This window comes from Corvus moneduloides, chromosome 17 (genome assembly GCF_009650955.1).
Source record: "Corvus moneduloides isolate bCorMon1 chromosome 17, bCorMon1.pri, whole genome shotgun sequence".
NCBI classification, from domain to species: Eukaryota; Metazoa; Chordata; class Aves; order Passeriformes; family Corvidae; genus Corvus; species Corvus moneduloides.
The window spans coordinates 6,868,867-6,883,320 of NC_045492.1; the positions used below are offsets into that span (position 1 = coordinate 6,868,867).

Genomic DNA, 14,454 nt, shown 5'->3' on the forward strand with positions numbered 1-14,454 from the left:
CATTTCCTGGGATGTCTTCAGGGCCCCCTTGCCTTTTAGGGTGGGAGTCACGCAGTAGTAGGATGGTGGGAAGCCTTGTGCCAGCCAGTGCAAAGGTGGGAAATACAGCTGCTGGAGCCTGCTGCTGGATCTGCATCCTGCTCATCTTTTGGTCCTGGAAAGGAAGAGCCACTCCTCCTGGATCCATGCTGTGGTTATCAACCTCTCTTTTGCTTTCCACCCACCTCTCCCTCACCTGCAGGCCACCTGCCTGTGCAGGAAGCACCAAATCCAGGTAGTTTGTGGATAACCTGCTACCAGGTTACTACTGTTTCTTGACCTAAACTGGCCAAGCAGAGGATTTGTTTGCCTTGTACGCAAGGTGCTGTACAAAGGGAGCAAAACAGCATTCCCTCCTCTGCTGTTCTCTTGTGCTCCTTTCAGGGCCAAACTCCAAGGCCAAACAAAAGAGAATGCTGTGGACACAGGAGAGAGTTTTCTCCAGGTAAGATGTGAGTCTCTGGGCAGTGGAAAATGTCCCACTGGAGTCTGCCTGCACTGTGACTAAAACCTGACTTGCAAGAGCAGATTTATTGGTCCCCAAGTAGTATTGCAGTCTCACCAGCCTTGAGCTTCTTCCCTGCTTCTACCTTCCACTGGTCCTGATCATGCCCGGAACGGTCTGTACACCCAGCATCCTGCTGCTGGTGTGTGACTCTACTGCAGGCAACAAGCTGTGTTGCCACTTCTGCCCCTGCACCCTCAAAGTGCTGGTGGGCCAGGACAGTGCCCACCATGCTTCGAGCAAGACTCTGGAGAAGGCACCGAAGACCTGAGGTGGGTGCTGAGGATGCTAACCGTCATGGCCACCCTGGTGCACAGCAGGAGGGGGTCTGACAGCCCCAGCCTCAGCCTCAGCAGTGCCCAGAGCCCCTGACAGAGCTCCTGCCATGATGCCACTGGGCCATCCATGTCTCGCACCAGTCAAAGGCAGCGGAAGCGTGGGCTGGGGTCTCTGTCCCTGACCTGTCTGATGTCCTGGCACCCCGGCTCAGTCCTGTGCTCCATGCACTGAGTTAGTTCTCAGCACCGGGCACAGGAGGGTTGGCCCTGACCTGGGGGTGGCCAGGTGTGCCCCTGCCCCTGTCCGCGCCCCGCTCCCGCCTCCGGGGCGGCCGGCATGGCACTGGGGTGGCGGAGACGACGCGGGCGCCCGGGGCGGGAGCACCGCAGGATGAGGAGCGGACCCGAGCTGCGGGCAGAGCCTCGCCGCCCCGCCGGGGGCCGCGCCAGCCCGCGGGGTTGCGGGGCCGCTGCCCCGGGCCGGGGCCAGGCGGGATCCCCAGGGCGGGTCTCTAGGGGAGGCCCCGGGGCCGGTCCGGGGCGCAGACCCGGCGCTGCATTCTCAGAGTCTCCAGCAGAGGCTGGGCTGGGCTGGGCCGAGTCGGGCCGGGCTGGGCAGGGCTGGGCTGGGCTGGGCTGGGCTGGGCTGGCGGGGAAGGAGGGGAGGCAGGCAGGGAGCGAGGGGAGCGAGGGGGAGGAAGGCGGCTCTCGCCGCACATGCAGCCCCCGCCGCGCACCCGCCGCCCGCGCCCCGCCTCGCGCCCTGCCCGCCCGGTGCCAGCAGCCGGCTCCGCTCGCCGCGGCCGGTCGGGGCTCCGCGCTGCTGCCGGGGCTGCGATCCGCTCCGTGCCGGGCGCCGCGGCTCCGCTCCGCTCCGTGCCCGGCTGCCGGGGCTGCGATCCGCTCCGTGCCCGGCTGCCGAGGCTGAGATCCGCTCTGTGCCCGGCTGCCGGGGCTCCGCTCCGCTCCGTGCCGGGGCGCCGGGGCTCCGCTCCGCTCCGTGCCCGGCTGCGGGGGCCGCGCCGCCGGCTGCCGCGCAGGATGCCGCGGGAGGCCGAGCGCCCGGCGCGGGGGAGCCGCCGCGGCCACCGCCCCAGGTAAGAGCCGGCGGGGGCTCGGGGGGCGGCGGGGCGGGCACGGCGGGGGAGCCCAACTTCTCCGTCCCTCGCCGCTCCGCAAACTTTGCCGCCGCTCGGCGGGGCTGCGGCGGGCGCTCCCCGCGGGTGAGCGCGGGCTCGGCCCGGCCCCAGGGTCGCCGCCGCCTCGGGCAGTGCAGTCCCGCGCTCCGGGGTGCCCCGGTCTCCTCGGTGTCGGCGGGCGAAGCCAGAGGTTTGATGCCTCCGGCGCGGCTCCGCCAGCGGCGGGTCGGAGCACACCCTCCAATTAAAGCAGTCCGATGCTTGGAGAGCCGCAGCTCCTTTTTTAACCGGGGGTATCTTAAAACATACTCTTCGGGCTCCTTCCTCCCCAAGAGCCATCTCCCCATTTCTCTCGCTGAGACCAGAGCGTTCGTGCCCATTCCGTGCCCATTCTGCGCGGGCTTTGCTTGGGGCGCGTGTGGATGTGTGGCTGCTATGCTTGAGGAACCCAGCGGGAGCCCTTAGAGCCGGCCGGGTAACATCTCTCTTCACAGAGCCACATTTTTTTCTAACAACAAACTAAAAATAACTGTTCTAAAACTAGCACTTTCCTCATTTAAAATGTGGTTCCCAACCGGCTGTGCACAGGCCTTCTGGGAGCGAGAGCTGCAGCCGCATCTGCTCCCTGGTGTGCCCTGGCCCAGTGCTGCCACTCCAGGTGCCTCTCGCTGGGCATCCGGGGAGCCCACCCTGTGGCATCTGGGCTCCTGCGGGCACTGGCCGTGGGTCTGGGAATGGAGGGACGCGGTGGATGCCTCTTCATTTTTGTTTGGTTTCTGACAGTTTTAACATCCTGCACAGTCTGGGGAAATCTGCTCTGTCTTCTCATCTAACCTCATTTTATGCATGAACAAGACCAGTTACAGGAGTGATGGTGTAGGCAGCGGCAAGGAGGGGCAGGCTTAGGAGTTCAGACATAACTTCATAAGACAGTGCAGTGCACCTCAGGGAAGCCTTTGGACCTGAGAGGGCTACGAAGGATGGGTGGCTCCACCAGAGCTCTGGTTCTCCAGAGCTTGCTTGCATGGCCTGAGGAAATAAATGGTGGGATGTGCCTCTCCGTCCCTGCTCCTAGGCTGGTATTTGTGCTGTTAAAATGCCATGTGTTGCAACGTAGTCTTGCATACCACTGAGGAAATCTCAGCTCATTACTGTTTCTTTGGGACCTGTTTCTGTCTCTTCAGAGTACCCAATGCACAGAGCATGGCTGAAGCCTGCAGTCTCTGCACTCATAGATTCCATGCCTGGGCTTTGCCAGGTTTTCCCTATGGTTTTCCCTGGTGGATGCTCTCCACCTCTTTCAAGAGCACTGAGTAAGGAGTATTTGCAGCATACAATTATTGGGGTTGGAGATCATTGTCCTGGTACATCAGTTTTCAAATACTGAAAATAAATTGTTTCTCTGGCTTTGAGTCTGAAACGGTTTCTCCGTGCTGGTGCTGTGTTTGTTTGTGTTCAAGGCCAAAAGGTGGTTCTGCTGCTCATTGATGAATTCCCTGAAATGTTGACAGTACCCTGAGAGCAGCACAGGGTAGAGCCCACTGAAATCTGAATAAGCTGGCCCAGATTCTGTGCTGACTTTTGTCTCACGTACGTCTCTGCTCCAGTGAGGTGAGGGTCAGATCAAGTGAGGTTTGGTCTCTGTATGAAATGCCGGTTGCTGAATAATACAGTGCTGAAATTGGTGGGCTTATGAAAGAAAAAGTATATGCTGTTTCATAGGTAAAAAAGCCAGCTTTGTTCCTGCCTAAAAAAAAAACCCTGCCCTTTGCTTTTTGGTGCATTGACACTTTATATTATGATATGGTGATTTCATACCTATGACAGAGAAGTGGCTACTGGAACAAGGTCAGTTTTAAAACTCTTTTTCAAAAGAAGCTAGCAGGCCTCCAGAAAAAAAAAAAAAAAAACAACAAGAAAGAAAAGGTTGTCTTTGGGTTAAAAATAACACTTAAAATCCTGTTCTTCCTAGCTCCATACCAAAAAATATGATATTTTAATGAATTAAATGCAATATCATATTTCAAAAATTCATAGTTCTTTCTCGTGTGTAAGGATTCTGATAAAAGGGTCGCAATGTACTGTTTTCTGTTTATGTTGTCTGGTCCACTTTTGCGGGTATTTTTGCACATTAAAAATAATACTGAGCTTGCAAGGCTTTATTTGTAGCAAATTTTACTTTTGTGCTCATAGTCACTATCCCATAGCAGTAAAATTTGGCTGCAAATATTGCAGAGGGAATGTTTGTTTATTTGAAACCCCTTTTTCAACCCATGGACTTTATTTCGTTAGAAGGATTAGATTGTTCATGAAAGCTTTGAAACAGAACTGGACTTCAGGTGGGATTTAATCTGCCGTTATTCCTTTAAAGTACAATTACGTATTTTTTCATGTTAATTAGTTGTTATATTTTAAAAGTAAAGAAAAACAGCATGAAAAAGAAATGGTGTGGTGACACTTGGGTTCTTCCGACATCATGTCGCTAAACAGAATTTGTGCATAAGGATACAGCCATGTATGAATTTGTGTCATTATCTTTTAACCATGTGGTTATGCAACTGCGTTTGGGTTTACAAGCAATGACACTTCTCTGCAGATAAGTCCATACATATCCCGAGGCACAGGCCTTTTTGAGTGATCTGCTGTCTTGAAAAATTACATGTAGAGATGAGGTGGGTGTGAATCCCAACCAGATGCCTTGCCCGAGGTTGTAGGTGGGCACGGTGTACAGCTCCTTGCTGTTCTCGGGATCTCTTTTGTCTCTACCACCAGTTTATCCCATGGTGTTTCTTTGTGGAAGGGGTGCCCGATGGGGAGGGATGTCACCAGCTCTGCCTCAGATCGTTTGTTGCTCTGGGAATGTCCTGCCTGTGCCCTCAGCACCCGTGTGCTCTTTGCTCTGCAGTGAACAGGGTCACCTGTGTCACTTTGCACTCAGGGCTCTGTGTGTGGCCGCCCTGGGCTGGAGGTGAATGCACAGAGCTCTGGCTACTCCAGCGTTCACTGGGCTCATGCCTGCATGTCCCTGTGAGCTGTTTTGCTTGTGAAGTCCCCGCTCTACTCCAGCAGAAAAGCCAAGACTTTGTGGCTGGATTTGGGCAGCAAATTGCTGCAGACCTGGAGTATGGGTTTTGACTTGGACTCAGCTGTTCACCCAGCATGGGCTGGGTGCCCACTACCTGCTCAGCTCTGTGGGACATCTGTCTCTGCAGTTCTGCCCAGTTTGTGGGTTAGTTTCTGCTCTGGAGAGCTGTGGAGGGCTCAGGCGTGGGGCTCTGCTCCTGCCGGCAGCCACTGCAGAGACCCATCCTCCCAGTGAGTTCACAGTTTCTTTTTCATTTAGTCATCACTTTCTATTATTTGCAAAGTCCATAAAAGGAATACAGCACATTACAGTAATTTTCAGTTTTATCCTTTGCAACAACTCTGCTTTCAGAGACTAGTCCAGACTTTAGCCTGGTTTTGTATCTCTTTCATTTTTCTTTCTTTTCACTGTCCTTTGTGCTGTGGCAGGAAGAAGGGAGTTCTGTGTTATCCTGTTGGGGAAGGGTTGTTGATGGCAGTTTTGTACTGGTTCTGCAGGACAATGTCCGGGTAGCAAAAGTGGATCCTTCTCCAGCAGTGTCTGCCTTTTGTTATCCCACAGGGCTGACTGGGATGCCTGCAGAGGGTCTAGGTTCTTTCTTTTCTGACAGAAGCTGTGGGTCTTCTTGGTGATGCTGTTCCTCAGATCCTCTTGCAGTGTGGTTGGAATTCTTGCAAATGCATGTCTCGGCTCTTTGACAGCATTACAGCACCTTCTCTTTTTTCCTTTGAGGGCCTGTGGGACACAGTGGGCCTGAGCAGGCGGTAGCTAGCAGCGGGGTGTGGGGCCCCCAGCAGCCTCAGAGCTCCCTTAGCTATCGATGTTTCCTGGTGCGTGTATGGCAAACGGGGATGCAGGACTCTGCTGGGAGGTGGGAGCACAAGGAGACACTGTTCACAGCATGTGGGTTGTCTGGGGGTGCCTGTGCCTTGGTGGCTGGGCATGGTGTTTGTCTTCAAACACTGGGTTTCTGAGTGCTGTCTCAGCTGCTTCTGCACTGCTCTGGCCCAGCCTCGGTGGTGGTGAGGGTGCACGCCAGTGCCAGCTGGGGGTAGCTCTCCCCAGGGGCCCTAGAAGGCATCTTTGAGTAAAAGGTGGGGGACAGACCCTGCTAAGCTGAGGCCCCTGCATTTTTCTTCTTGAGAGCAGGTGTGGTTGTGCCCTTGGGCATAGGAGAGGCAGCCAGCCCAAAGCTGGTCCATCTGTGCTCCAGCCCAAAGCCGGTCCATCTGCTCCAGCCCAAGGGCTGGATTTGAGTGGGTCATTCATTGCTGCTACACCTACAAGCTGAAAATCAAAGTGCTTTTCAGAAAGTGTCTCCTTTCTGCTGGGTGCCCCATCTCAGGATAGCTCACTAAACATAAGGCAAGGTTGCAATACTCGTTGCAACATAATGACATTTCTTCAGGAAAGGGCAGCACTTCTGTGTTTCCAGTCCTGCCCTCCTGCTCTTGTCTGGGAAATCTGCACTTGCCTTCTCTCTGCCTGCTGTGCCCTGTTCTGCTGTCCTGCTTTTACTCACTTCCTTGCCCCTCTGGCAGGGCCATCCATGAGCCTGGGGAAAAAAAAACCAGCAGAACTCATTCAGTTTTGACTCTACTCAGTGCTGCACTTCCTAATTTCAGATCTCTTGTGAGAGAGCCATGCCTTAGCTCACACTCTGCAGGACTGAGGCTCTGGGCTAAGTGCCTGTTAACACTGCTATCACACTCTTGTGGACAGGGTCTGCTCCCCAGACAAAGCAACCTTGCTTTTCTTGCACTGTCACTGCTGTCACATGTGCTGAATTTGGCCCTGCCTGGCTCATGATGGAAGCTGTGGCTGTGATGGAGGTGATACTGGGCTTGGTGCTTGTCAGAAGCAGCCACGGATTTGTGGCTGCCCTGTAGGGACATTTAGCTAGGTGCCTGTAGGAGCAGAGCTGGGGGCATCCTAGCTCAGTTTAGGCCAGTGGTGTGTCAGGGCCGGTCAGTGCATGGGGTGAAGTGGTCCTGTGCTTTGGTTATGGCAGTTCTGTGAGCTTTGCTGACTGGGAAGTCCTTCACAGAATCATGAAAGCAGAATTCTTTGTCCAATACCCTTTTGCAGATACCCCCTGCCCCTCTTTGTTGCTCCTCCCTGCTACAGTACTTCAAAGAACACCAGGGGAAGGAGATATGGGCTCGCTCCTCTTCACTTGCTGACACTGTCTCGCTCACCACTGCCTATTCAGGTGGGATTTTGTTAATCTCTTACCAATTGACTGTAGCCAGTGGCATTAACAAGCTTGAAGCTTGAGACCCTCAACTCACCTGAAGCTGCTGATGGCCAGAAGCTTTCTGCAGCCAATGATGGGATGTGAAGGGAGTCGCCATAGAAACATCTTGGGCAATAAATGGAGCCTTGAAAGCTCTGAATGCCTTTTGGCAGGAGCCTACATGTGAATGTGGGTACAGGTAGTGGTGTGCACCCTGTAAACCAAGGCTGTGAGTGAGACATTTGGAAACAGCAGCTGCAGGAGCAAGCACAGGATCTGAACGCTGCTTTGGTAAGCTGGCACTTCCTTGAGGTTTTGATGGCAAAACGGAGTCAGAGCAGGAGGGTGTGATGTGGTCCCAATATGGCCTGGCAGGAGGGAGCTCATTCCCACACGTGGGCTGTGTGCAGTTCTGTGCAGCAAACAGCCCCTCTTGGGTGCTGCAGCCACAGGCTTGGGGCAGCTTCATCGCCAGCGCTGTGCTGGGGACTCAGCGAAGCCTCTGTGGGTGACACCTGCTGGTCTCTGGATTCCTTCTGGAGCACTGCTGCCCTTCCCTGTGCTCTAGCACTTGAAAGCTGTGTGCAGGCAGGCCCCAGCCCAGCCTAGGAACAGCCCCATGCCCACCTGAGAGGTGTTGGAGCTGGGTACCCTGGGGCGTGTGTCCCCTTGGTGCTGGCCTGGGTCTGCCCCCTCGGTGCCCCTCTGCTGCCTTCCTGGGCAGAGTCTGGATGCCACTTGCTGCCTGTTTGCTCACAGGTCACAGGCTGGCCAGGGAGACTGACCACCTGGATGGGAGCCTGTGAGGCAGATGGATCCTCTGGCTCTGAGGCCCCACTGTTGGCCAGAGTCAGGGAGGACAGGTAAAGGTTTGGCTGGTCCAGAGAAACCATCCTGGTCTGGCCATCCCAGGAGGGAAGAGAGCTGGAAGGGCCAAGCCCTTGTTCTGACAGCCTCCTGCTCTGGAATGGCTGTTCTCCGTGCCAGACAGTAACTTCTGTGTGTGCCTGGGGATGCTGCACTCCCTTCTCCAGTCCTGCTTCCTTGTGTCTTTGTCTGTCACACTGGGATTATCTCCCTCTGCTCCTACTGCAGCTGCTTCCCAGAATCCCAAATCCCCAAAATGCTGTTTCTCCAATAATCCTTGTCATTAAAAGTGGCTCCTAAGCTCTGAGCACCTCCTCCTGTCCTCATCACCCTCTCTGGAGAGAAGCAGTTTGAGTTGTGCACATACTAACACTGAGCAAATAATCTTGTTGATTTGGGACAGAACACTGCTTTGTCCCCTCCTCTGTCACTACCAAACTCCAGAGCTACCCTTGGATCTTTCTGTATTTTCACAATTCAGTGTTTTTAGCTGTATGGAAATGTGCTTTCTTCCCTGTTGTTATGGCTCCAACTAGGCATGTGGCTGTTGCTGACAGCGTTGTGCCTGTGTGGGAGAGGGAATTGTTTCCCCTGCCACTGGAGTCTGGAAGGTCGAGGATGGACAGGTGAGGGAGGGGGTTGCTTTGAGAGCTGGACTTCACCAGCTTTCTGAACTTGGCTGCCTTCCCACTTATGAAATACAGCTAAACCTTTTGATGGCAGGTAGGAATAGCTGAGCATCAGCAGAGTCCTTAAGAAATTACATCCCTGCTTAAACTTTTAAAAGTCAGCTGAACACCCGTTTGCTACAGCCCTCCCGGCTGTTTCCCAGTGGCACGGTATTTTTTGCAGAATAACTCCTGCTGCGGTAATACCGTCCCAAGGCAGGGCACCCCTTCGCTGGACATCCTCAGCTGTGCCGCGGGAGATGGGAATTCTTCCCGTGGCAGCTCTCGGATGTTGTGGCGGTGCGAGGTCAGCCGTGCCCAGGGCCGGGGTCCGGCTGGTGCCGGAGGGACGGGGGACGGGCGGGGGGCTCCTCCTCGGGCCGGTGCCGGCAGAGGGAGCCATCCTTCCTCCTTTCCTATGCACAGCCCGCCGAGCCAATTAACCAATTAATCTGAAAGGTGCCGTGAGAGGTGAGCTGAGAACCAGGATCCTCCACGAGGTAATGGCTCTGCTCGTCTCGCTGAGGCTGAGAAATGGCTGTGTCTTTCCCAAATTCCTCTTCTCTGCTTTGTTGCCCAGGTTCATCTCTCAGGTGAACCCTTGGGTGGGTTTGATCTGGCCCAGCTTCCTATGGCCGTGCAAAACAGGAGCAGCCTCCAAGGCAGGTATGGCAGAGGCTGGTGCCAGTGCCTTGGCCAGCTGGGCCTGTGGGCAGGGGACAATCCCCAGGCATGCAAAGGACTGGGGCTGCACCTGTGAGTCCCCGTGGAGCGTGGCATGAGTGACCAGGTGCTGTGGCTGACCCTGCAGATGTAGACGTGGCCTCTCCTTGCCTTGCCCAGAACTTGGCAATTAGTGAAGGCAGACAAGGGCTTTTGAGCTGGAGCTGTGAAGTCCTGCCTAGAGGATTGACTGTGGTGCTGACAGATGATGCTGCTCCCATCCTTGGTACTACAAAGCGATGGACGTATGAAATGAATGCAAGCACTGAACCCTCCCCAGCTGGAGTAGCCACCACAGGTGAACATTTAAGGATTTTTCTCTGAAAAAGCTGTTTACATTTTTGTGCAATGGGAGACTCGTGTCTGGCTGGGAAGGATGTTTGAACCATCAGTTGAGGCTTTAATTGGTTTTGCACCTAGAGTGCTAATGTATTTTAGTGGATTAGATGGGAAGTGGGGTGGTGCTTGGCTGCTCCAGAACTGGAGATGCGAGCTCACGTCACAGGACTGAGAGGCTCAAAGTGTTGTGCAAGGAGAATGGCAGCTTCTCACTCTGCCACAGCTGCTGCTTTCTGGTTAATGCATTTGTAAGGGTTCAGTCTGATTTCCTCTGCTCTGGCTGTGAACATGGCCTGTAATGGTGCTGCCAAGTGTTTTGGGCCTGTTGTGGGATAGCCTTGGTAAGCAGCTAAGCCCCACACAGCCAATTACTCACTCCCGCATTCCCAAGTGGGTCATGGGAAGAGGAAAGGAAGAGTAAAAGCAAGAAAATGTGTGGGTGGAGATAAAAATGGTTTAATAAGTGAAAGTGGAAGAAGAGAGGAAGAAAACAAGGGATGCAAAGGCAAACACACACAGCCTTCTGTGCATAGACTGATGTCCAGGCAGTTCCTGAGCTAACGGTGACAAACCCCCCCTGAGATCCCTCCTCTCCCTTTTTATTGCTGAGCATGATGTTAGATGGGATGGGGTAGCTTTGTGGTTGGTCTGGGTCATCCACTCCCAAACTGTTGTGCCCCCCCCAGTCTATTTAGTGGGGGACATGGTGAGAAGCAGAGAAGGCTTTGACACTGCAAATGCTATTTGGCAATAGCTAAAATATTAGTGTGTTACCAGTTTTGTTTTGGTGGCAAATCTAAAACTCAGCACCAAGCAAAGCTGATTAACTCCCTCCCAGCCATACCCAATACAGGACAGTTAAACACCTTTTAGTGCTCATACTGAGGGAGATGCCTTGGCAAAGAGCCCTTGTCAGACCTGGGCAGTGGGAGATGGGGCCTCTGTCCTGTGGATCTGATGGCCAAGGCACACTCAGGCTGTCCAGGATAGAGGCATGGCACTTCCTGGGGTACTGCCAGGCATGGTGTGTCTTGGGAGAAGCTGGAGAAACAACGGAGTGCTGGAAAGCAAGCCTTGGTAAGCAGGACTGTGTGTCAGTGATGAGCTGCTCACTCAGCTGGTGTAAATTACCCTCAGTCCTTCGGAGTGCTGGAGCTGGCAGGACAGGGTCTGACCTGTGACTGCTCAGGGCTGCTGCTCAGCATCTCCCTTCAGTTCCTGGCCACAGGCTCCAGTCAGATTTGGTGCTTCTAGGGAGGCATTTTCCAAACCTTAGGCTGTCCCAGAAGGAGAAAATCCTGCAGCTGAGCCTGTGTTGCTTATAGTAAGCACTGTTGGGGTTGTGAAAAGCTGCTGTGAAATAGAAACGAGAGGGAGGGACTGTGAAGCACCAGGCTGGAAGGCCTTTTCTTTAAACTGCAGCTGAGCTGGGCTTAGGCAGAGGTAGAACACAATGTCTGGTCCTGGTTTCCAGAAGGCAGCACATGCATTTCCCTTGTGAGCGATCAAAGGCTGGGACTGAGACTCATCTCTATCTTTTTTATATCTAGTCCATCACTGTGCTATCTGGTGCTTCCCAAGTATATATAGAAATAGCTATTTTTTTTCCTTTGTCCTCTTCTAGCCAATGCCTGGAGTTTTGGGTAACTTTTTTATATGTTTTATATGTTTTTGTGTTTGAGAATTCTGTGCCTCTGTGTACCAAGATGAGGAAAGCTGTTTCATGAGTGAATGCTCTTGGTGTTCTCCACCATGGGGGCCTGAGGACTGCCCAGATGCAGTGCTCGTGTCTGGTTTGGTCCTGAACCTCTCAAAGGTTTGTTATCAGCCCTGCTCAGGGCAGCTGTGTCTTGTTTTTCTGTTTTGGAATCACAGTGACTGTGTGTTCAAGGTGGGAGTTTTGGTGTCATGTCACTGTGAGGTGTGATGGGATAGGTGAGGGGCAAGAGGGGTAGAATGACTTCTTGGCTGGACACTGCTTGGCTCTGAATGGCCAAACTCTGCCTGAGGCTGCTGCCAGCCCAGCAGCCTGAGATAGGTGGTGGTTTGGAGAGGAGGACACAAAGGAACACGTCCTCCTGTCCTGCAGTCCTCCTGGTTGACACAGCCCAGTGTCCATCTGGAGCAGTGGGGGTCTGGAGATCGGTGTGGCAGCACACAGCGGGTGCATGAATGGTTTGGGATTTCAGCACTTTTGCAAGTGACTGCGTGGATTGGGGGTGGTGGGTTCTGCACTGGGGACTTGGGGCTGTGTGAATGGGTTCTAACATGACTGTCATAAAAGCAGCTAGAAAGGAGTGAGGAGGGAGGAGTGAAGTGGCCCAGAGGACAAAGGGACTGCCAGCAAGGGTCTGCAGTGTAGTGCCAGAGCAGGATGCAAAGGGTCAATGTGTGTGAGGGTGACAAAGCTGGAGAAAGCCATACAGGGAAGTGGCTGTGTCTGTACATGTGTGCTGCCAGTTCTCCCTCTTTCAAGCACGGAGCTGCTTTGGGGAAGAGTCAGGGGTGCTCAGAGCCAGTGTCTATCAGTTTTTTTGGTTGTGAGGGTCTTTCACTGTCAGTGTGGCTGCTGTACCAAGTGGACAGGGTTGGGTCAGGGGAGTCCTGCATGTGCCCTGAGGCATTCTCAGAGAGATCCCTTGCTGAAGCCATGCCAGGCTGCCAGCCTGGGGTGGGGCAGGAGGACTCGGAGCTGCAAATGGCTGCACCTGCCTGGGTGAGTGTCTGTGCCCTCTCCTGCATGCTCACACTCTCACATGTTCCAGCACAATCCTGCTTGCTGATGTGTATGTATATCTCCTTGGCTCTATTCTTTCATGTGCACTTTGTCCATTTGCTTTTCTGTCCTCCTTGTTGCTGCTGTAATCTCTCTCTCTTTCTCTCTTTGTTTCCTGGGCTGCTTTGCTTCCTCTTGCTTCACCATGTCCCTCTTTATTCCTTTTGATAATAATAACATTAGAACCTATGTACAAGGCCCCAAGGTCCCTGCTTTGTGCAGATACATGAGGAAAGACCCTTCAAAGCCTGTGTGCTGGCTTGAGAGGATTCTTACAGTCTCACTGTTTCCAGGAGTGTCAGAGGCAAAGGGCTCGATTGTGAAATAACGCCTGTGCAAAACCTCACGCTGTGTCCTCTGTCCATCCAGGAATGTCAGAAGTGAAGACGCTGGTCTTGTTTGATGGAGTTTTACACCAAAGCCCTGAACCACTGTGCCTGATGGAGGAACTGGATGATTAATCTCCCTTTATCAGTTGTGCTGAGCAGAGTGGTTGTTCCCAGGGCTCCCAGTCTGTCCCTTCTTCATTGTGCCATTGGTTTGGTAGTGACATTAAAGTGAAGCTACTTGCAGATTCTGTTCCAGTCTGCTGTGTTCACGTGCTTCGAGCTTTCAGAAATGTTCTCCCTTTCAACTGCAATTTGCACATTTGGCCTCTGCTGAGAGGTGATGCTTCAATGGGATGCTGAAGTCTGGTGGTTGGAAAGCAGTGTTTCTAGTGATACACTGAGCTGTCTTGCTTTGCATATGTGATACCCACTGTATTTCCTGTGCTTGAGGGCCCTGTGTGGCTGCTGGATGCTGGTTCACAGTCTGCAAATACAGCGGGGGGGGATGGTAGAGGAGGAATCAAATCTTTTTCTTCACTTGACAAAGTGGTCAGAGTTTCTTGCAGAAGGAAGGCTGGCACTTTATCTGGCTTGCAAATCTTATCCAGAGGCTCGCTGACTTGTCATAAGGACGTAGCTCTGCTGTGCTAGTCCATCATCATTCAGACCATAGATAGCAAAGGGCTCTGAAATCAGGAGACACATTTAACACTTTTTGTCCCTCTTAAAGTCCTCCAAGGAATGTACATCCTGTGTGTAGTGGTCTCTTTCAGCCTTGCTCAACCACACTCCAGTTTTCTGATGCTTCCACTTTAGCTTTCTCATAGGTGAACCTTCTGTTATTTATGCCTGTGTCCCGAATCTCCTTGCTGAGAGCTGGATTTGGGAAAAGAGCAAGCAGTAAAATCAAAAGCCATCACCTGTTCCTGTGGTTTGCTGCTCTTTGCAGCCCTTTGAGTTTATATACAGCAAATGTCTGTTGCAAAGTCTGTCCCTGCAAACAGCAACAGGCTGTTTTGGGATGTTTGCTTTCCCTGTGATTTCTCTTTGAGCAGCATGACCTGTAAGCAGGGTCATGACTCAAGAACAGTAGAAGGAGACAGGGGTGGGCTGTAGCAGCAGGACCCTCTATTATTGTCTCTGCAGTAAAGAGCAGAGGGGCTGTAACACCCATGCCAGCCCTTTCCTGGGCACCGTGGACCACTGTGGAGCCTTTTTGCCAGCACTTACATTGGTCACTGTGTTGGACCTGGCTGTCAACAGGATCATCTCCTTCTTTCTTTGGGCAAAGTGCCTCAGAGAGCCTGAACACACTTTCCAAGGAGAAATTTGGTGTCTCTTCTGAGCCACAGACCTGGGGGATGGTCATTTGTTGATGCAGCAGGACTGGCAACTCTGGGTCCTGCACATGAAGATTTTGGGAATTCTACCGGGGAGCACCTGTGTGTCAGTGCTGGCAGCAGAGAGCAA

General features: G+C 53.2%; 1 protein-coding gene across 1 annotated transcript in view; it reads left to right on the top strand.

Moving 5' to 3' along the window:
* The first annotated feature begins 1,609 nt into the window (after positions 1-1,609).
* CDH22 (cadherin 22) overlaps positions 1,610-14,454 on the top strand; it is a 76,924-nt gene continuing 64,079 nt past the window's right edge. The window contains exon 1 of the mRNA XM_032127025.1: positions 1,610-1,919. The gene's annotated coding sequence lies outside the window, so the exon portion shown is untranslated. The remainder of the gene's footprint in view (positions 1,920-14,454) is intronic.